Genomic DNA, 23,954 nt, shown 5'->3' with positions numbered 1-23,954 from the left:
GGAAGCAGTGGCCAAAACCATCCCCAAGAAAAAGAAATGCAACAAGGCAAAATGTTAGTCTGAGTAGGCCTTTCAAACAGCTATGAAAAGAAGAGAAGTGAAATGCAAAGGAGAAAAGGAAAGTTATACCCCTCTGGATGTAGAGTTTCAAAGAAGATCAAGGAGAGGAAAGAAAGCCTTTTTAAGTGAACAATGCAAAGAAATAGAGGAAAACAACAGAACGTGAAACACTAGAGGTCTCTTCAAGAAAATTAGAGATACCAAGGGAAAAATCACACGAAGATGGGCACAATAAAAGACAGAAATGATTTGGACCTAAGAGAAGCAGAAGATATTTGGAAGAGTCGGCAAGAATACACAAAACTGTATAAAAAATCTTAATGACCCAGATAACCTTGATAGAGGGCTTCTCTAGTAGCTCAGCTGGTAAAGAGTCCACCTGTAATGCAGAAGAGCCCAGTGCAATTCCTGGGTTAGGAAGATCCCCTGGAGAAGGGATAGGCTACACACGCCACAATTCTTGGCCTTGCTTGGTTCCTCAGACAGTAAAGAACCCACCTGCAATGCTAGAGACTTGCATTTGATCGCTGAGTTGGGAATATATTCTGAAGGAGGGCATGGCAACCTACTCAAGTATTCTTGGCTGGAGAATCCTCATGGACAGAGGAGCCTGGTGGACTACAGTCCATGGGTTCACAAAGAATCAGACATGACTGAGTGACTAAGCATAGCACAACCATGGTCACTCACCTATAGTAAGACATCTTGGAGTGTGAAGTCAAGCGGGTCTTAGGAAGCATTGCTATGAACAAAACTAGTGGAAGTGATGGGATTCCAGTTGAGTTATTTCCAAATCCTAAAAGATGATACTGTTGAAATGCTGCACTCAATATGCCAGCAAATTTGGAAAACTCAGTAGTGGCCAGAGGACTGGAAAACATCAATTTTCATTCAATCTCAAAGAAAGGCAATACCAAAGAATATTCAAACTACCTCATATTTGCACTCATTTCACACATTAGCTAGGCTTCAACAGTACATGAACCTAGTTCCAGATGTATAAGTAGGGTTTTGAAAAGGCAGAAGAACCAGAGATCAAATTGCCAACATCCATTGGATCATAAAAAAGCAAGGGGAATATAGAAAAACATTTACTTCTGCTTCATTGACTACACTAAAGCCTTTGACAGTGTGAATTACAACAAACTGTAGAAAATTCTTAAAGAGATGGAATACTAGACCACGATAACTGCCGCGTGAGAAACCTGTATGCAGGTCAAGAAGCAACAGTTAGAAACAGATTTGGAGCACTGCTCTGGGTCCAATTTGGGATAAGCAGTGTGTCAAGGCTGTATATTGTCACCCTGCTTATTTAACTTCTATGCACAGTACATCATGTGAAACTCCAGGCAGGATGAATCACAAGATACGATCAAGACTGCCAGGAAAAATATCAATAACCTCAGATATGCAGATGGCAAAAGTGAAGATGAACTAAACAGCTTCTTGATGAAACTGAACGAGGAGAGTGAAAAAAACTGACTTAAAATTCAACACTCAAAAAACTAAGATTATGGGATCTGGTCCCATCACCTCATGGCAAATAGATGGGGAAGCAATAGAAACAGTGACAGACTTTATTTTCTTGGGCTACAGAATCATTGTGGATGGTGACTATAGCCATGAAATTAAAGGACATTTGATCCTTCGAAGAGAAGCTATGACCAAACTCAGTTCAGTTCAGTTCAGTCGCTCAGTCGTGTCTGACTCTTTGCGACCCCAAGAATCACAGCATGCCAGGCCTCCCTGTCCAACACCAACTCCCTGAGTTCACTCAAGCTCATTTCCATCGAGTCGGTGATGCCATCCAGCCATCTCATTGCCTGTCGTCCCCTTCTCCTCCTGCCCTCAATCCCTCCCAGAATCAGAGTCTTTTCCAGTGAGTCAACTCGTCGCATGAGGTGGCCAAAGTATTGGAGTTTCAGTTTTAGCATCAGTCCTTCCAGTGAACACCCAGGATTGATCTCCTTCAGAATGGACTGGTTGGATCTCCTTGCAGTCCAACGGACTCTCGAGTCTTCTCCAACACCACAGTTCAAAAGCATCAATTCTTTGGAGATCAGCTGTCTTCACAGTCCAACTCTCACATCCATACATGACCACTGGAAAAACCATAGCATTGACTAGATGGAAATTTGTTGGCAAAGTAATGTCTCTGCTTTTTAAGATGCTATCTATGTTGGTCATAACTTCCCTTCCAAGGAGTAAGCGTCTTTTAATTTCATAGCTGCAATAACTGGAGAAGGGAGTGGCAAACCACTTCAGTATACTTGCCTTGAGAACCCCATGAACAGTATCAAAAGGCAAAAAGATAGGATACTAAATGAGAAACTCCCCAGGTCGGTAGGTGCCCAGTATGCTACTGGAGATCGTGCAGAAAGAATGAAGGGATGGAGCCAAAGCAAAACCAATACCCAGTTGTAGATATGACTGGTGATAGAAGCACAGTCTGATTCTGTGAAGAGAAATATTGCATAGGAACCTGGAATGTTAGGTCCATGAATCAAGGCAAATTGGAAGTGGTCAAACAGGAGATGGCAAGAGTCAACGTAGACATTCTAGGAACCAGTGAACTAAAATGGACTGGAATGGGTGAATTTAACTCAGATGACCATTATATCTACTACTGTGGGCAGGAATCCCTTAGAAGAAATGGAGTAGACATCAAGGTCAACAAAAGAGTCCGAAATGCTGTACTTGAATGCAATCTCAAAAACGACAGAATGATTTCTGTTCGTTTCCAAGGAAAAACATTCAATATTACAGTAATCCAAGCCTATGGTCCAACCAGTAATGATGAAGAAGCTGCAGTTGAATGGTTCTATGAAGACCTACAGGACCTTTTAGAACGAACACCCAAAAAAGATGTCCTTTTCATTATAGGGGACTGGAATAAACTGGAGTAACACCTGGAGTAACAGGCAGATTTGGCCTTGGAGCACAGAATGAAGCAGGGCAAAGGCTAATAGAGTTTTGCCAACAGAACGCACTGGTCATAGCAAACACCCTCTTTCAACAACACAAGAGAAGACTCTACACATGGACATCACCAGATGGTCAACACCGAAATCAGATTGATTATATTCTTTGCAGCCAAAGATGGAGAAACTCTATACAGTTAGCAAAACAAGACCAGGAGCTGACTGTGGCTCAGATCGTGAACTCCTTATTGCCAAATTCAGACTTAAATTGAAGAATGTAGGGAAAACCACTAGACCATTCAGATATGACCTAAATCAAATCCCTTATGATTATACAGTGGAAATGAGAAATATATTTAAAGGACTAGATCTGATAGAGTTCCTGATGAACTATAGACAGAGATTCATGACATTGTACACGAGACAGGGATCAAGACCTTCCCCATGGAAAAGAAATGACCATCCTAGACAGCATATTAAAAAACAGCAACATCACATGGCTGACAAATGACCATGTAGTCAAAGTTACAGTTTTCCCAGTAGTCATGTACAGATGTAAGAGTTGGACTATAAAGTAGGCTGATCACTGAATAATTGATGCTTTCAAGCTACAGTACTGGAGAAGACTCTTGAGAATCCCTTGGACTGCAAGGAGATCAAATCAGTCAATCCTAAAGGAAATCAACCCTGAATATTGGAAGGACTGGTCCTGAAGCTGAAGCTCCAATTCTTTGCCCACCTGATAAGAAGAGCTGAATCATTGGGAAAGACGCTGATCCTGGGAAAGATTGAGGGGAGGAAGAGAAGCAGGTGACAGAGGTTGAGATGATTAAATGGCACCATTGACACAATGGACATGAGTTTGATCAAACTCTGGGAGATAGTGAAGGACAGAGAAGCCAGGTGTGCTGTAGTACATGGGGTCAAAAAAAGTGGAACGGGACTGAATGACTCAACAGCAACAACTACAAAGAAGGGCATCCAAAGGCAGTGCTCTGGGACAACCTAGAGTCCTAGAGTGGGAAGGAAGGTGGGAAGGGGTTCAGGATGGGGAGGACACATATATACCTATGGCCCATTCAATTTATGTATGGCAAAAGCCATCACAATTCATAAAGGGGTACATCAAGGCTGTATATTTCCACACTGTTTATTTAACTCCTATGCACAGTACCTCATCAGAAATGCCAGAGTGGATGAATCACAAGCTGGAATCATGATTGCCTGGAGAAATACCAACAACCTCATATATGCAAATGATACCAGTTTAATGGCAGAAAGTGAAGATGAACTAAAGAGCTTCTTGTTGAAGGTGGAAGAGAAGAGTGAATAAGCTGGCTTAAAGCTCAACATTTAGTAAAGAAGATCATGGCATCTTATCCTATCACTTCAAGCAAATAGATGGGCAAAATGTGAAGACTGTCAGATTTCACTTTCTTGGACTCCAAAATCACTGAAGATTGTGTCTGTAACCGTGAAGTTAAAAGATGATTGCTTCTTGGAAGAATAGCCATGACAAACCTAGACAACATATTAAAAAGCAGAGAATTCACTTTGTTGACTATGACTAAATGTCCATATAATCAAAGCTATAGTTTTTCCAGGAGTCTTGTATTGATCTGAGAGTTGGATCGTAAAGAAGACTAAGCAAGAAAGAATTGATGCTTTTGAACTGTGGTGCTGGATATGACTCTTGAGAGTCCCTTGGACTGCAAGGAGATCAAACTAGTCAGTACTAAAGGAAATCAACCCTGAACATTCATCAGAATGACTGGTGCTAAAGCTGAAGCTCCAATACTTTGCCCACCTGATAAGAACTGACTCTTTGGAAAAGACTCCGAAACTGGAAAAGATTGAAGGCAGGAGGAGGAGGGGGTGACAGAGGATGAGATGATTGGATGGTACCACTGACTCAACAGACAAGAGTTTGAGCAAACTCTGGGAGACAGTAAAGGACAGGGAAGCCTGTCATGCTGTAGTTCATGCAATCACAAAGAGTTTGACATGTCTTAGTGGCTGAACAACAGCCACAACAATTATCTTCCCATTAAAATAAATTAATTAATTAAAAAATAATCCATATGTAAATGTTGTATAAAATTTCCATTGTAATTTTGAATGGTGTGGTATTAAACTAATAATAGGTTCTGGGAGGATAAAATTTTTAATACTTCCATTTATTGAACATGACATATATATCTTTGTTTAGGTCTTTATTTCTTTTAGTAGTGTTTTGTAGTTTTTAGTGTAGAGGTCTTAAATATTTTCTGTTAATTTTTCTCAGTATTTTGTTATCCAGTGATGCTATAAATATAATTTTATTTAAAAAGAAAGGTTTTGAACAGAGGAGTGACAAGGTCATAATTTTTGGATCACTCATCCATGTATATTATGTAGACTGTAGTCCAAGAGTAAGAATATAAATTTACAATCAGAAAACAGTTACACTACATCAGCATGAAAGGCCATTGTGGGCTTGTCAGAATAACACAAATTCGATATGAGGGAATAGGTTCAAGACATATTTAGGAAGTAAAACTCTTAATCTTTAGTTATTAGGGCTGAGTAAGTAATAGACAAGAAGAAATCTCAGATGACTTCCTGGTTTCCGGATTAAGTAACTAGGTGAACTGAGACCTGGAAGACTTGCATGTCACTGTGAAGTGTAATAAAATTTTGTTTAGTTTTGGATGTTTCAGTATGATGTGCTTAGGAAGGCATATGATGACATATCTAGTAGGAAATCCCATATATAATCCTAAAGCTTGAATGAATGTCCAGGTGCACAAATATGTCTTTGGAAGTCATAAGTATGTGGTTGTAATTAATCCAGAGTTGATTAAATCATGATCAGAATACATACAGAAGAGGAAGATCAGTGGTCTGAAGTCAGACTCCTACAGATGAAGGTGTGAAAAAATGAGACAGAGCAGGGAGCTATGAGAGGACTAGAAAGGGAGAAGTAAGAGGTGTAACAGAAGAGCCAGAGGGACGGCATCGCCAGTAACAGATAAACAGGATGTTTTTAGAATAAGCAAGTTGCTAATATCATGTAGAGCAGTGAGGATGTTTTCTGGATAGTCAGAGAAGTCTGAAAATTATTTGAATGATTTGACTTGGATCAAAAAAAAAAATGGGTTCGTCTTTGACTCTTCTCTGTCTCCCACACTTCAGAATTTTCTAGTGAATCTCATTAGCTGCACATTCACTTGAATTTAACCACTCACATTCTTTCCATTGCCAAGTCATCTCCTCATTGCCACATTTGACTCCTTACATTCTGCTGTCAAGACAGCACCAAAAGTCCTTTAAAAAGGAGCAGCATCAATTCACCTCTCTGGTCAGAATTCTCTAATGCCCTCTCTTTTGGTATAACAGAAAGTTTAAATTTTCATGTAGTCTTGCTTATTGATATTTTATATTTTTTGTTGTTAGTGGTGTGTATGTTCTTTAAAAATATTTTTGAATACTTCAAGATTGTAAAGATGTACTTCTATATATTCTTCTAGAATTTCACACTTAGGCCTCAGATCCATCTCTAGTCTGTTCTTACGTATGGTGTGAGCTAGATCAAAGTCCATCTGTTTAGCTACCTATCATCTATTAATATCTATCTATGTATTAATATCTATCTTTCTAATCTATCTGTCTGTCCAGTTGGCCCCACAACAGTGACGGAAGCCCTTAATTTCTCTCTACAGCTATTCAGTACCATCTCTCTTATAAATCAAGTGACCAAATATGTACAGGTGTTTATCTATACTTCCTTTTTATTGCATTGATTTGTCTATTTTCATGCCAATGTCTCACAGTCTTAATTTTCATAAGTTGTTCCATTTTGTTCTTCCTCTTGATTGTCTTGGCTCTTTTTGGTCCTTTCCATTTTGAATAGAAATTTGATTAACGTGGCACTGAATGTAAAGATCAATTTGAAGAGAAATAGCAGTTATATAATATTTAAATTTCTAATACAAGAACTTGGCAAATTTATTTATTTTTCTCAATGATACTATGTATCTTTCTCTATAAAGGTCTTATTATAATTATCCCCATGAATTTAATGTTTTTGGTGATATTTTGAATTGTAATTGTTTAAAAATTTTCAGTCTTTTACTGTCTTTTGTCAAGCTTTAACTTTTCACCACACCAATTTTCACCCTGCAACATACTATCTGATTATTCTTAAGGTCTTCTCACTAGAATGTAGCCTCCATGGAGAATGTGAAATTTTTTTTCCCTTTTTTAATTTATTAAATTTTTTTAAATTTATTTATTTTAATTGGAGGCTAATTACTTACATTATTGTATTGGTTTTTATTTGTTTTATTTACCAATATAACCGGGTACTCAGAATAGTGCAGAGTAGGGGTTTGATAAATATACTGCATGAATGAATAATTGAATGAATATATTTTAAGATGCTTGACTACAGGGGCATCAATGGGTGGTAGCTAGGAGAGTTGAGGTTTCTGGTTTTCTTTCATGTCAATGTTATTCTTGTTTAATATGTTAATAGTCTGAGGTGATAGAGCCAGTAATGAAGAAGAGGTTGAAGATATAGGACAAAGTGGGCAATAAATGATGTCTGTGTGGGTGCAGAAGAATGTTGCAAGCGTGAAACATCTTGTTTTAAGATGAAGGATAAGAGGACTGGAGGGAGGGAGTATGTAGGTCTTCTTTAGGTAACCCACAGTTGGTTCCTCACTGGTCAAAGCCATTTATTTCAGATTGCCAAAAGTCTCATGATATTGTACAAAAGCTTATCTGCTGAGAATGAAGAAAGGAGTAGAAAAGCAGGAGTGAGAAGAAAGAAGTGACGATTAAGAACAGTTTTTTGAGGAAAATGGGAAAGGGGACTGACCAGGGACAAGTAAGCAAAGGGCGCAGCTAATGTCAGAGACCATGGATTGGTTGTGGCTCCAAACCACATGTTGTGTGGTTTTCCTTAAGATTGCCAGTTGTTAAAGTAAATGGACAGTTTGAGTTTTTTTCTGTAAAAGGGCAAAAGAAGAAAGCCACTGGAACTTGAAAGTACTCTTGGGAGTGTAGTTCCAGTGATCAAAAATGTAATCTAAGATGATGAAAGCAAATTTCTTGAGTGACCAAGGAAATTGTGACTACATGCTGTTGAAAAAAAACATTAGACTCTGTATTACAACTTGTTGACCTTTTGAGAAGAATAAATGTCTACACATGTCTGCTTGTAATGTGAAGAGTATGAACAATCAGTTTTCCCCTCAAACTGTATCTCCTTCATCAGCCAGCTAGCTCTCTGAAAATCCCCCTATTGTTGCTACCCCTAACAGCAAATGAAAATCAGATCACTCGATAAACTGTCAAATACATCCATGCCAGGTCTGTCCCAGGACATGTAGGGAACTACACTTTCTCTGGCTATGAAACTCTGTTACACCAAGAATTTTGAAAACTGTTTCAATGCCTGGAGACCCAATGCTTTTGAGACAAATAAAGTGCATCTCTCACCTGAGTGAGAGGTAAAATGTGAATGGTTTAGGGTGCTCTGATTTGCCTTTCAAGGAGTTTTCTCAAAGGAAGAAAATCTGCCCAACCTCACTAGTTACAGCTCAACCTGGCTTTAATTAGGAAAGCCCTGGGGTTTCCGTAGCAACTATGCAGGACTTACAGAGATATGCCCAGCTCTCTGTTTGGTTGCTAAGGAAACAACAGTAGGGGGCACTGAGGAAGCTGAGCATAGTGGGTAGCTGATGCTTGTGAGACGCACATCCTATGGGAAGAGTATTTCCGACTCCTGGGCTCAATCTGGCAGATTTTACCATACCTTGATCACCAGTTACAAACAACAATGAAAAGATTCCTGACTTTAGCATGTAACCTAAAAGCATTTTCTCCTCACTCACCCTGGCTCAGTCCGATTTGTGTGTACGTGTGAACAACTGAGAAACAGTAGGAAAAGAGTGATTTTCAGCTTAAAAGATGAAGGTTGCCTCTTGGAGTGTGAGACATTTGAGAGGCATCTGGTCAAAGATACCACTGTGGGAGAAGCTGTGTAAATTTTGAGAGATGTCTCCCATTATTTGTGGAGCAATATAGGAAAACTTCTCAGAGTGAAACAAGAAAGGCAATTACTTTCCTGTATGGAAACAAAGAGACATCTGTGCAAAGTATGCTAGCATATTCACCAAGGGCAGGTACTGTACATGGGGAATATATTCCAGCTGGACATCTTTCCCCTTCTTCACCAAAGTTCAAAAGTCTCATGTAAAACCATTCACCACAATTTAAGGAAAGTACAGATGCATTAAAATGGCAACCCACTCCAGTGTTCTTGCCTGGAGAATCCCAGGGACGGGGAGCCTGGTGGGCTTCCGTCTGTGGGGGTCACACAGAGTCGGACACGACTGAAGTGACTTAGCAGTAGCAGCAACAGATGCGTTAATAGTCAATTCCCAGCCTTCTCACAGACGCAGGAAAAAGATGTGCTGCATGTTTTTGTTGTTCAGTTGCTCAGTTGTTTTCAACTCTTTGTGACCCCACGGACTGCAGCACTCCAGGACTCACTGTCCTTCACCATCTCCCGGAGCTTACTCAAAGTCGTGTCCATTGAGTCAGTGATGCCTTAATTATAGTATTTCTATTCAAACTTAAAAGATTTTTGGAACTGATAGCTTATGATGAATGGTGTCGTATCTGTGATCTACGAAGAAGATTTAGCTTTGGGACCAGGGGCCAGCTTTGATCACACAAGAGCTTCTGTGTAGCAGAATTTTATTAAAGTATGAAAATGAAAAGAGAAAGCTTTTGACATAGACATCAGAAGGGGGAGGGAGAGTGCTCCCCTTGCTAGTGTTAGCAAGGGAGTTACATACTTTTTTTTTTTTTAATTTTATTTTTTTGTAGCACTACAAATTTGTTTATTTTTTAATTGTTGTTTTGGATTTGCTAAGTCCTTTGTTTTTTGTTTGTTTGTTTTTATTTATTTATTTTTTTTGGAGTTATTTTTTTAATTTATTTATTTTAATTGGAGGCTAATTACATTTTTGTATTGGTTTTGCCATACATTAACATGAATCTTCCCTGGGTGTACATGTGTTCCCCATCTTGAAACCCCCTCCCACCTCCCTCCCCATCCCATCCCTCTGGTTCATCCCAGTACACCAGCCCTGAGCATCTTGTATCATGCATCGAACCTGGACTGGTGATTCATTTCACATATGATAATACGTTTTAAATTGGCTATTACAATAATCAAAAGACTGTCTCAAGGTTGCAAAAATTTTACCAAACCCACTCCCACAATTTACATTTTAAGATGACAGGATTAGAACTAACAAGAGAGAGATCTTAGCAGACCCACTCCTATAATATACATTCGAAGATATCAGGATTAGTCAGAAGGTTTTCAGGAAGAATAAACAGTTCTTGAGCAGGAAATAATGTTGTTATATAATCCTTACTAAGGAATATAGAAAAAAAAGTTTATCCTTTCCTCCTCCTTGAGAATTCCAGAGTCCTTTTTCCTCTTCGAGAGGCCTAGACTCCTTTCTCCTCCTTGGGGACCCCAGACTTCTTATTAACCTGCCTAGGAGTTGACTCTCCCAAAACTCTCTGAACCTTACAAATTAACAGTATTTGAATTACACAGAAAAGAAAACTGAACTCTAGGGACATTAGTAACTGACCTAAGCTACAGAATTGGAGAAGGCAATGGCAAGCCACTCCAGTACTCTTGCCTAGAAAATCCCATGGATGGAGGAGCCTGGTAGGCTGCAGTCCGTGGGGTCGCTAAGGGTCGGACACGACTGAGCGACTTCACTTTCACTTTTCACTTTCACACATTGGAGAAGGAAATGGCAACCCACTCCAGTGTTCTTGCCTGGAGAATCCCAGGGACGGGGGAACCTGGTGGGCCTCCGTCTATGGGGTCACACAGAGTCGGACACGACTGAAGTGACTTAGCAGCAAGCTACAGAATAAGTAACTGAGAAAAACAGAATCCTTATTTCTGACAATATAATCATACTACTTGGACTGCAAGGAGATCCAACCAGTCCATTCTGAAGGAGATCAATCCTGGGTGTTCATTGGAAGGACTGACGCTAAAGCTGAAACTCCAATACTTTGGCCACCTCATGCGACATGTTGACTCACTGGAAAAGACTCTGATGCTGGGAGGGTTTGGGGGTGGGAGGAGACGGGGACGACAGGGAATGAGATGGCTGGATGGCATCACTGACTCGATGGAGTTGAGTTTGAGTGAACTCCAGGAGTTGGTGATGGACAGGGAGGCCTGGCATGCTGTGATTCATGGGGTCGCAAAGAGTCGGACACGACTGAGCGACTGAACTGACTGACTGACTGACTAAATGCTTAATCTGTTTGTTGCTCTTTATATATGTATTCTTATTTAATCCTCATGATCATCTAAGAAAGAATGTATTATTATTTCTATGGTTTAGCAAAGGGAACAAACTCAGAGTTTAAAGTAAATTATTCAAGGTCAAACAACTAACAAGTAGTAGAAGTAGACTCAAATAAAAGTACATCTGACTCCAAGATACAAGGACTTTTCAGTGCATGACTCAGCATCTGGGTATCTTTCATAACATGGTGGAAAGCCCCTGTGCACTTAGATATTCATTGTGGAGAAAAAAAAAAGCTGACTCTATGAGGAAGCTCTTGAATGTTGTTTTAAAGACACAACTCTCCCCAATGTTTTGCCCTACTGAGGGATTATGAGTAGTAAACATCTACCCTGTCCCTCCTCTCATACATGTCCCACTCTTTCCATGACCCAATTTGAGCCGGTGGTTCAGACCTTGTCACACTTTGTTCTTATCTCTCTCTCGTTTTTTTTTTTTTTCCTGTATTATTCTTTGATTATAATCCATTATTTTTTCTTAAAACATTTTATTTTTTATTGGGGTGTAGCTGATAAACAACCAATGCTGTGAATAGCTTCAGGTGAACAGTGAAGGGACTCAGCCATACGTATAAATGTATTCATTCTCCTTCAAGCTCCCATCCCACCCAGGCTGCCACATAACATTGAGCAGAGTTTCATGTGCTATATAGGAGATCCTTGTTGTTTACCCATTTAAAATATAGCAGTGTGTACATGTCCACCCCCAAATCCCTAACTATCTCTTACCCCACCCTTCCCCTCTGCAACCACAAGCATAGTCTCTAAGTCTCTAAGTGTGTCTGTTTTATAAGTAAGTTCATTTGTATTATTTCTTTTTAGATTCCACATATACGGGATTTTATACAATATTTCTCCTTCTCTGTCTGACTTATTTGACTCAGTATGACACTCCCTAAGTCTATTCATGTTGCTGCAAATGGCATTATAGCTTTTTAATGGTTGAGTAATATTCCGTTCTATATATGTACCACATCTTTCTTATTAATTCCCCTGTTGATGGACATGAGGCTGCTTCCATGTCTTGGCTATTGTAAACAGTGTTGCAATGAGCACTGCTGTTCATGTATCTCTTCAGATCATGATTTTCTCTAGATATATGTCCAGCAGTAGGATTTCAGGTCATATGATAGCTCTATTTTTAGTTTTTTAAGAAACCTCCATACTGTTCTCCATAGTGCTGTACAGATTTACATTCCCATCAAGAGGAGGAGAGTTTCCTTCTCTTCATATCTTTTCCAGCATTTATTGTTTGTGGATTTTTTGATGATAGCCAAATGGGAATACCAGACCACCTAACCTGCCTTCTGAGAAATCTGTATTCAGGTCAGGAAGCAACAGTTAGAACTGGACATGGAACAGCAGACTAGTTCCAAAGAGGGAAAGGAGTACATCAAGGCTGTATCTTGTCACTCTGCTTATTTAAATTATATGCAGAGTACATTATGAAAAACTCTGGGCTAGGTGAAGCACAAGCTGGAATCAAGATTGCTGGGAGAAATATCAGTAACTGACACGACCCTTATGGCAGAAAGTGAAGAAGAACTAAGAGCCTCTTGATGAAAGTGAAAGAGGAGAGTGAAAAAGTTGGGTTAAAATTCAATAATCAGAAAACAAAGATCATGGTATGTGGTCCCATCACTTCATGGCAAATAAATGGGGAAACAATGGAAGAAGGGACAGACTTTATTTTGACAGACTGATTTTGATCCAAAAGCACTGTGGATAGTGACTACAGCCATGAAGTTAAATGATGTTTAGTCCTTGGAAGAAAAGTTATGACCAACCTAGACAGCATATTGAAAAGCAGAGACATTACTTTGCCAACAAAGATCCATCTAGTCAAAGCTCTGGTTTTTTCCAGTAGTCATGTATAGATGTGAGAGTTGGACTATAAAGAAAGCTGAGCACTGAAAAATTGATGCTTTTGAACCGTGGTGTTGTAGAAGACTCTTGAGAGTCCCTTGGATGACAAGGAGATCCAACCAGTCCATCCTAAAGGAAATCAGTCCTGAATATTCATTGGAAGGACTGATACTGAAGTTAAAACTCCAATACTTTGACTACCTGATGCGAAGAACTGACTCATTTGAAAAGACCCTGATGCTGGGAAGGATTGAGGGTGGAAGGAGAAGGGCATGACAGAGTATGAGATGGTTGGATGGCATCACTGACTCAATGGACATGAGTTTGAGAAAGTTCTGGGAGTTGGTAGTGGACAGCGAAGCCTGGCTTGCTGCAGTCCATGGGGTCTCAAAGAGTCAGAAACGACTGAGTGACAACTGACTGATTCTGGCTGATGTGAGGTGATACCTCATTGTAGTTTTGATTTGCTTTTATTTAATAATTAGCAATGTTAAATATCTTTTCATATGCCTATTGGCCATCTGTATGTCTCCTCTGAAGAAATGTCTATTGAGATCTTTTGTCCTTTTTTTTTTTTTTGAGTAGTTTGTTTGTTTTGATGCTATTAAGCATCATGAACTGTTTGTAATTTTGGAGACTAATCCCTTATTGGCCATATCCACCTTCAATGCAGAAGAGCCCAGTTCAATTCCTTGGTTGGGAAGATCCCCCAGAGAAGGGATAGGCTCCCCACTCCACAATTCTTGGGCTTCCCTGGTGGCTTAGACAGTAAAGAATCCACCTGCAGTGCAGGAGACTGGGCTTTATCCCTGAGTTGGGAATATCTCCTTGAAGAGGGCATGGCAACCCACTCAAGTATTCTTGGCTGGAGAGTCCTCATGGACAGAGGAGCCTGGTGGGCTACAGTCCATGGGTTCACAAAGAATCCGACATGACTGAGTGACTAAGCATAGCACAACCATGGTCACTCACCTATAGTAAGACATCTTGGAGTGTGAAGTCAAGCGGGTCTTAGGAAGCATTGCTATGAACAAAGCTAGTGGAAGTGATGGAATTCCAGCTGAGCTATTTCCAAATCCTAAAAGATGATACTGTTAAAATACTGCACTCAATATGCCAACAAACTTGGAAAATTCAATAGTGGCCAGAGGCCTGGAAAAGATCAATTTTCATTCAATCCCAAAGAAGGGCAATGCCACAAAGAATGTTCAAACTACCTCCCAATCAGTGGGTTGTCTTTTTGTTTTATTTATTTTCTCCTTTACTGTGTAAACCTTTTGACTTTAAATAGGTCTCGTATGTTCACTTTTGGTTTTAATTTCCATTATTCTGGGAAAGAATAAAAAAATATATTGTTGAAATTTGTATCAGAGAGTATTCTGCCTATGTTTTCCTCTAGCACTTTCATAGTGTTCAGGCTCACATTTAGGTTTTTAATCCATTTTGAGGTTATTTTTGTACATGGAATTAAAGAATGATCTAGTTTTTTGTTTGTTTTTTAATGTGTAGCTGTCCACTTTCCCAGCACCATTTGTTGAAGAGACTATCTTTGCACCATAGTACAGTCTTATCTCCTTTTCATATATTAATTGACCATAGTGCATGGGTTTATTTCTGGGTTTTCTATCTTGTTCCATTGATCTGTGTTTCTATTTTTACATCAATGCCATACTCTTTTGATAAGGGCTCATTTGATAAAGTTGCAGGTTGCAAAATTAACACACAGAAATCAGTTGCATTTTTATGCACTAACAATGAAAGATCAGAAAGATAATTTTTTTAAAAAATTCAATTTATCATTGCATTAAAAAAATAATAAAACACCTAGCAATAAAACTATCTAAGGAGATGAAAGACCTGTACTCTGAAAACTATAAGATGCTAATAAAAAGAAATTGAAGAAGACATAAACAGATGGAAAGATTTACCATGTTCATGGATTGGAAAAATCAGTATTGTTTCAAATACTGAAAATTCAGTATTTGATTGATTCAAATCAGTCATTGAATCAAAGTGACTCTACTACCCAAGGCTATCTACAGATTCAATGCAATCTCTATCAAATTACCAATGGCATTTTTCACAAAACCAGAAGAAAAAGCTCAAAATTTATATGGAGACATAAAAGACCCCAAATAGCCAAAGTAATCTTGAGAAAGTAAAACAGAGTTGGAGGAATCAGGCTCCCTGACTTCAGATTGTCCATATCTCTTAACAACATCCCATTCCATAGTGAAGTGAAGTTGCTCAGTCGTGTCCGACTCTTTGCAGCCCCATGGACTGTAGCCTATCAGGCTCCTCCATCTATGGGATATTCCAGGCAAGAATACTGGAGTGGGTTGCCATTTCCTTCTCCAGGGATCTTCCCTACCCAGGGATCGACCCGGGTCTCCCACATTGTAAACAGACACTTTTACCGTTTGAGCCACCAGGGAAGTTGATTGGGCCAAATTTAAACTCCTAACCCTCCTCCTTCTGGTACAAATTCTTTATTGTCTAGGTTTCTCCATTTTAAATTTTTAGTATTATATACATTTACAGCTTTTTTTCCCTGTGTGTTTCTTTTTTTAATAAGCGATGCCACCTGAGATAACCTGTACTTCCTTTTATCTGCTCTTCATCCTCTCCTGAACTAGTAAGGGAGCCCTGTGAAGTTGAATGGTTAGAGGAAAAGGATTTTAATTTATACAGGCCTTGACCAAAACCTGGGCTTCCCGAGTGGCTCAGATGGCAAAGAATCCGCTTGAGGTAAAGGAGGCCCTCATTTTATCCCTGGGTCAGGAAAATCCCCTGGAGAAGGGGATGGCAACCCACTCAAGTATTCTTGCCTGGAGAACTCCACGGATGGAGGAGTCTGGTGGGCTACAGTTCAGAGAGTTGCACAGAGTCAGACACGACTGAGCAACTAACACACTGACCAAAACCTAACTTAATATGGGATTGAGATGCACTGTCTTCTCCATAGTGCTCATGCTATACAAAGTCAATTAAATTCATTAAAAAGTTATCTGCCATCAATCCTTATCCCCTGTCCTAGGGAACAACTGTCACTGGTGCTTGTGGGCTCCTCTTTCCAAATTCAGTAGCTGGGCTCCCTGCAGCCACTCTGGACCAACCTGAGACTGCTCTGCTCATCCCAGAGACCTCAAGTTGTATGCATAAACAGATGACTCGTTAAAGAATGGGCCACACACCATTTCTGTTCTAGGCCTTTCCAAGTGTACTCAACCTCTGCATTATTATTTAAAAAAATAAAATAAATTCAGTAAATGATATTAAGATCAGAATTACAGACCTTGTATATTAATGATAACAGGTCATAGTTTCTGCAGGCATTTGGCTGTGATTTGTAATCTCAATCATATATCTACAGTCAACTGGTTGCCACAGTTTGGCCCTCCTCTTAGGAGGAAGAAAAAAATGACATTCAGAATATTGCATATTAAAATATTTTTATAACATCTCTGAGGGAGATGTGCAGTCCTGTAAATAAAGTGTGTCAGAATCTCTCTCTCTTTCTTTTACCTATATGTTTTACAGTTATATTTTCCCATACAACATCTATTTTATCATGGATTATTTTGATAAATGGCATATTTACAAACGTAATTAAGCAGAAACTTGGAAAGCTATTGTGTTTTGGGATGTGACCTTTCTTGTTGTGTTGAGAACCTTGAGACCATTACCATGTGGAGAAGTCCAAACTAGCTTCTGGAAAGTAAGAGACTATTTTGGAAAAGGCTGACACATGAGTGGAGCCATCCTGGATCATCCAGCCACCATCTGGCCTGCCAGCTGACTGCAGAGGTTTTAGTAAACCCAGAAAAAACAGCCCAGCTGACCTAGAAAAAAGATCTCAGCCAATCCACAGCATTCTTAGAAACATAAGTGGACATTGTCAAGTCTCTAAATTGTATGAGTGTCTCTTACACAGCAAAATCTAAACAATGCAGTAGAGAAAGAGAATGATAAAGTCAGGATGAGTTCATAATCTCATTTTCCATGTTTATAAAATAGAAATATATTGCCCAGATTCATTATAAGAAAATAAGAATAATTCAGAAGAGAGAAAAATGTATAATATGGAATGAGCAGTGGGGAATTGCCAAAGTGATATCCTTGAGTAGGTAAGAGAGGATGAAAGCTTGTTCACAAGTGGAGTTTTGAGGCTAAAATAGGAATAAAGGCAGTTCTATATTAACAGACAAAACGCAGGTAGATGACTATATAAATTTGGTGGGGAAATCTTGTGGAGGTTCTTTTCTGGAGAGAGAAGACAATATCATTAGATATCTATCTGTAAAAGTATAAAAATAAAAAAAGATTGACAAAATCTTACAATCAAAAGCAATATGCTGGACATAAGTGAATTTATCAAAAAAAGTTGTGATACAACTATTCAATAAAACACTAGCCAATTAAATTTATATTCTTTAAGGACTGTTAAAGTCAAAAGAAAATACATGAAAAACTTGAAAATGAAAATAAAGAGATAAAAAATCAGAATACAAAACTATATGTAGAACATGACTCCACAAAAATATTTTCATGTAAGTAGATAAAAATAAAACTAGAAATAAATATGCCAATATTTGAAAGTAATGGTCTCTTGAGTATGAAAATTCTAATAACTTTTATGTCTCTTTTAAGTTTTTGGAATTTTCTAAATTTCTTATGAAAAACATGATAAATAACACAGGAAAATAAAAACAATTGATGCTATTTCGATAGCAAACTAACAATAGGAAAAACAAATTCTTCTTTCCCTTTCCTTGCTTTCTAAAAGCAGATTTAAAAAAACTGGAAATTTCCAACACTGGATGAAGTGCAATGGAAAATAACATAGAACATAGAAAGTAAAAGAATTACGGAAACATAGACAAGTTAATAAAGTACAGGAGCTTTGATCTCAGGGTTGTCAATCCCTTTCTTGTTCACCACTCTTCTGAGATATTTATGGTCTATCCTCAAATGCTCAGCAGCACTTTCCATTTCCTTACGTTGATGCTATGCTTCCCAGCCAGTAACCTGACTCTGAGAAACGGATGCAGGCATGTGAATTCCCCAGCCCAGCAGCCCAGTTGGGAAATTTTAATTCCTTCAAGGTCAATACCATGGGAAGAAACCCTCAGTCTATACCTATAGCAGGCCTGAGCATCCGTTCCATTTCCACCTCACAGTTGGAAGATATATTTCATAATTAACATTTCATCATTCAGATGACACTCTGCCTGTACCCACAGATTTAATAATAGAATGACATTTTGATTATAAAATAACCAAATTCAGCAAAATAATACCTTAAGATCAGCTATGATCTTGAGTTACAGTATTGAACAAAACTAAATTCCCACCCTCAAGGGGTTAATATAGTGTAGAAAAAGTGTAATTTAATGCATTGGCTTTCAAATTACTTTGACTTTTAGAAATACAATTTATACCACATCCCTTACACATATATTCATATGAATATAAAGACTAAAACAAAAGTTTCACAAGACAATACTGTCTCTTATTTCACGTTGCACTCTCTGATACTTTAAAAATTATTTTGGAAGTCATGAATAGGTCACAAATCAAGTGTTGAAAAAACTGTTGTAGTAAAAAGAACAGAGAATTTGAAGTCAAAGAGCCTGAAATAAATTCCAAGCTCTATGGATGATCAGCTTTGTTATCTTGGAAAATTATTTAACCTTCTTGGCATTAATTTTCTCATCTATCAAATTAAGATAATAGTACCTATCATAAAGGCAGTTCTAAGAATTGCATATTATAATATCTTAGCACAATCCTGGTACATAGAAAACATTTGATATAGGACATTTGATTTATAATAGGCTATTATTATTACTATTATTAGTGTTATTATTAATATTGTTATTCAGATGTTATTATGCTGTGTGGTAGAAGATGATTTTCATGCTACATCTATGTTATTTACACAGGGGAGGGTGGAAATGGGTTGTGGATATAAGCATTGATTCTGCCAAAGGGAGTTTGTGTAATAGAAGAATGCAGGCACCTCACATCTATAGAAATAGTCTATCCCTCTTTTTCGTTTTTCTATTGGATTAAGAAAGATGCCAACCATGCAGCATATGACTTTTAAAAAGGTTATAGAAAAGGAAAAAGAAAAAAAAAGTGTATTCAATGAGCAGTATTCAATTTAACTGTTTTGAGGGTGTTTGAAGGTGTTTGAGAACGCCTGTAAGAAAAAAATCTGGTTGAGTTTTAAAAACCATTGGATCTCTAGTATTTTTAAAACCCTAGAACCCTAGGTTCATGATAACTTGGGTACACAGGAATACTCTTCAAAAGGGGAAAATGAGGTTCTACTGAAGAAACTTCTTGAACACATAGGAAAAGTTATTTGGAGAAAATAACATACAATTTCCTGTTTCACACTGAGGCACCAACTGCTCTTGCTCCTAGACTCAGTGAATCTTGTCTACCTGCAGAATAGTCCTATAATTCATCTCCTTCCAGTGCGAGAAGGTGGAGATTGGCTCTGTGTCTGTTAATTGACTGTCTAATAATTCAATATGAAAGTGATCATTAGAAATCCTTTTAAACGACTTACAATTCAAGTTGAACAGTAACATATATATTTTCTCTGTTCAACAAAAACTTATTAACTAAAATAAAAAAGAAGAAGAAAGGATATAGAAGTTAAAGATTCTCTCCCACCCCCGCCTTTGAAGTTATCCAATGCATTTACATTAGCCTGAGTGTGATGAATGGATGTGTCACCTCGCTGAGAGATAAGAATCTCTGACCTTTCAATGCTTGGGTGAGTCATTAGGACAAATTATGAAAAAGCAAACTTCAGTCCTGAAGCTGGGAATATCCCTCTTTAGATCTCAAATTCTCTGTCAGTGATCTTTCCTCTTTTTGTCTCCCTCCTCGTCTTTTGCTCTTTAACTAGCTTTTTAAATCTATAATCTGGATGAATGGGAATTCATTCCTAGTGATTTATAAGGTTTACTTATATAAGGGTAAATGATCCAAACATTACTTAAGTTTCTTATCATGGCCATGCTTAGTGTTTCATGATCTGGATGAATAGGACAATGCCTTGGAAATCGTATGGGCAGGAGTATTTTAGAATCTACTGAATCAATCCATGAAGTATACTCAGTAGCTAGAAATTCTGCAAATAGGAAAACCCCAGGTTATTGTCATTGTATTTTGGACTCAGAAGAACAGTTAATCAGAATTAAATCAGAACCTCTCATTTTCAATGAGGATCGAACATCAAGAGGACCAAAATACCTTGTCAAATGTCACAAAGTTAGTTGGTGACAGACCAGGCTTCCTGATGCTTGGTCTAATGCTCCTCTGAAGTGAAATGAAGTCGCTCAATCATGTCTGACTCTTTGGGACTGCATGGACTATAGCCTACCACGCTCCTCCATCCATGGGATTTTCCAGGCAAGAATACTGGAGTGGGGTGCCATTTCCTTCTCCAGAGGATCTTTGCAACCCAGGGATTGAACTTGGGTCTCCCTCACTGTAGGCAGATGGTTTACTTCCTAAGCCACCAGGGAAGTCCATAAAGCTTCTCTGCTGCTAAGTCACTTCAGTCATGTCCGACTCTCTGTGACCCCATAAACAGCAGCCCACCAGGCTCCCCTGTCCCTGGGATTCTCCAGGCAAGAACACTGGAGTGGGTTGCCATTTCCTTCTCCAATATAAAGCTCCTCTAGGGATACCATAGTTTCAGGCCTGAGGAAGAATTTCTCTTACTTCTTTGATGCAAAGGAATCTGGATGGATGTTCCCCCAATGTTTTTATGATAATCAAGAAACCACTGAAGTAACCAAAACAATAGCAACAACAATAACAGAATTTCTTCACACAGGGAACTATCTTGGAAAAAAAAGCATACAAAAGCAAAGGATGCATATAGATTATGTCTCCATGGAGAGAGAAGTACTGCTCCAGAGACATTAATTTAAGAAAATTAAGATATTCTCATGTGACTGGATTAAGATATAAACAAATTATGGTTTATGGATTTCATCTGAAGTCGGAAAAAAATTTAAATGTCACTCCATGTTTGTGAAGACCTAACGCCCACATGTTTATCAAACATGCAGAAGGGATATTTTTTAGTTTTTGTCTTTTAGCATTTAATTAGTTATATTGATGTCTATCCTATTGTTGTTTCTATCATGGTTAACAAAATACAGGCAAACATGGAAAGAGATGTAAAAGGAAAACTAGTGGTGGTGTGTAGAACAGAGAACAAAGAAAAAGCAAAGTGAAGAGATGTGAGCAACTGAAAACTCATATTCAAGTTCAGATTTTGAAGACATTTATGTCCTGTTTTACTAAATCATCGTGTTATTCTTCTGATAAAGAAAATTAAACAAGGAATGTATTATGGGCTTGTACTTCCTATCCAAAAAAGTAACTATTTACAACCTATTAACAACTTACTTCTCTAAATCTCTACTCACTTCAACCTGTATACTGTTTTCTGGGAAAAATCTTTGATTCTTCATTTGCTTAATAAGAAATGGTAGGGACCTAAAAGAAGCAGAAGATATTAAGAAGAGGTGACAAGAATACAGAGAAGAGCTGTACAAAAAATCTTCCCAACCCAGAAAATCACAATGATGTGATCACTCACCTAGAGCCAGATACCCTGGAATGTGAAGTAAAATGGGCCTTAGGAAGCATCACTAGAACAAAGCTAGTGGAGGTGATGGAATTCCAGTTGAGCTATTTCAAATCCTGAAAGATGATGCTGTGAAAGTGCTGCACTCAATATGTCAGCAAATTTGGAAAACTTAGCAGTGACCGCAGGACTTGAAAAGGGCAGTTTTCATTCCAATCTCAAAGAAAGGCATTGCCAAAGAAGGCTCAAACTACCACACATGCTAGTGAATTAATTCTCAAAATTCTCCAAGCCAGACTTCAGCAATATATAAACCGTGAACTTCCAGATGTTCAGGCTGGTTTTAGAAAAAGCAGAGGAACCAGAGTTCAAATTTCCAACATCTGCCGGATCATCGAAAAAGCAAGTGGGTTCCAGATAAAAACATCTATTTCTGCTTTATTAACTATGCCAAAGGCCTTGACTGTGTGGATCACAATAAACTGTGGAAAATCTGAAAGAGATGTGAATACCAGACCATCTGACCTGCCTCTTGAGAAACCTGTATGCAGGTCAGGAAGCAACAGTTAGAACTGGACATGGAACCACAGACTGGTTCACAATAGGAAAAGGAGTACCTCAAGGCTGTATATTGTCATGCTGCTTATTTAACTTATATGCAGAGTACATCATGAGGAACGCTGGGCTGGAAGAAGCACAAGCTGGAATCAAGATTGCTGGGAGAAATATCAATAACCTCAGATATGCAGATGACACCACCCTTATGGCAGAAAGTGAAGAAGAACTAAAAGGCCTCTTGATGTAAGTGAAAGAGGAGCGTGAAAAGGTTGGCTTAAAGCTCAACATTCAGAAAACTAAGATCATGGCTTCCAGTCTCATCACTTCATGGCAAATAGATGGGGAATCAGTGGAAACAATGGCTGACTTTATTTTTCTGGGCTCCAAAATCACTGCAGATAGTGATTGAAGCCATGAAATTAAGAGGTGCTTACTCCTTGGAAGGAAAGTTATGGCCAACCTAGACAGCATTTTAAAAAGCAGAGACATCACTTGGTCAACAAAGATCCGTCTAGTCAATGCTATGGTTTTTCCAGTAGTCATGTATGGATGTGAGAGTCCAACTCTATAAAGAAAGCTGAGCACCGAATAATTGATGCTTTTGAACTGTGGTGTCGGAAAAGACTCTTGAGAGTCCCTTGGATGGCAAGGAGATCCAACCCAACCATTCTAAAGGAGATCCATCCTATGTGTTCATTGGAAGGGTTGATGTTGAAGCTGAAACTCCAATACTTTGGCCACCTGATGTGAAGAGCTGACTCATTTGAAAAGACCCTGATGCTGGGAGGGATTGGGGGCAGGAGGAGAAGGGGACGACAGAAGATAAGATGGTTGGATGGCATCACCGACTCAATGGACATGCGTTTGGGTGGACTCTGGGAGTTGGTGTTGGACAGGAAGACCTGGCGAGCTGCAGTTCACGGGGTAGCAAAGAGTCGGACATGACTGAGCGAATGAACTGAACTGAACTGATCCATTTTCATATCTTTCTATTTGTATTGTAAATCTATATTCTAATTGGAATGTCTTTCTTTATCTTGTCCTATGACAAATTGACCTTCCTTCAAAACATAGTACTTACTCACTTCCTCTAGCCAACTTCTGTTCTGTGCTGTACTTAGTTATATCTGACTCTTTGAGACCCCATGGAGTGTAGCCCATCACGCGCCTCTGCCCATGGAATTCTCCAGGATGAATACTGGAGTGGGTAGCCATGCCCTCCTCCAGGGGATCTTCCCAACACAGGCATCAAAGCAGGTTTCCGGCATTGCAGGTGGATTCTGTACCATCTGAGCCACCAGTGAAGCCCAATCCCACCCTAATCCATGTCTATACAACATTTTCCCATATATTTTAATAATATTTGACATATTTTCTTAGTTGATGTGTTTATTTCTATTGATAGAATACAAATTCCTTAAAGCTAGAGATATGTATAAATAATCATCCCTACATATTCTTCACACATGGTTACTCTATGTTTATTGAAAGTATTCATGTATGTTGTATTTTCTGCAAGAGAGTA

The 23,954-nt window shown here is 38.7% G+C and overlaps 1 pseudogene; it reads left to right on the top strand.

Annotated features, from left to right (window-relative positions):
* Positions 1–2,450: 2,450 nt before the first annotated feature.
* On the top strand, positions 2,451–9,721 carry LOC148778246 (protein CFDP2 pseudogene; annotated as a pseudogene).
* Positions 9,722–23,954: the final 14,233 nt, after the last annotated feature.

This window comes from Moschus berezovskii, chromosome 4 (genome assembly GCF_049115385.1).
Source record: "Moschus berezovskii isolate FMDL1 chromosome 4, NW_MosBer_1.0, whole genome shotgun sequence".
NCBI classification, from domain to species: Eukaryota; Metazoa; Chordata; class Mammalia; order Artiodactyla; family Moschidae; genus Moschus; species Moschus berezovskii.
Note: the sequence above shows the minus strand (reverse complement) of the source record. Positions and strands in the feature narration are given on the sequence as shown.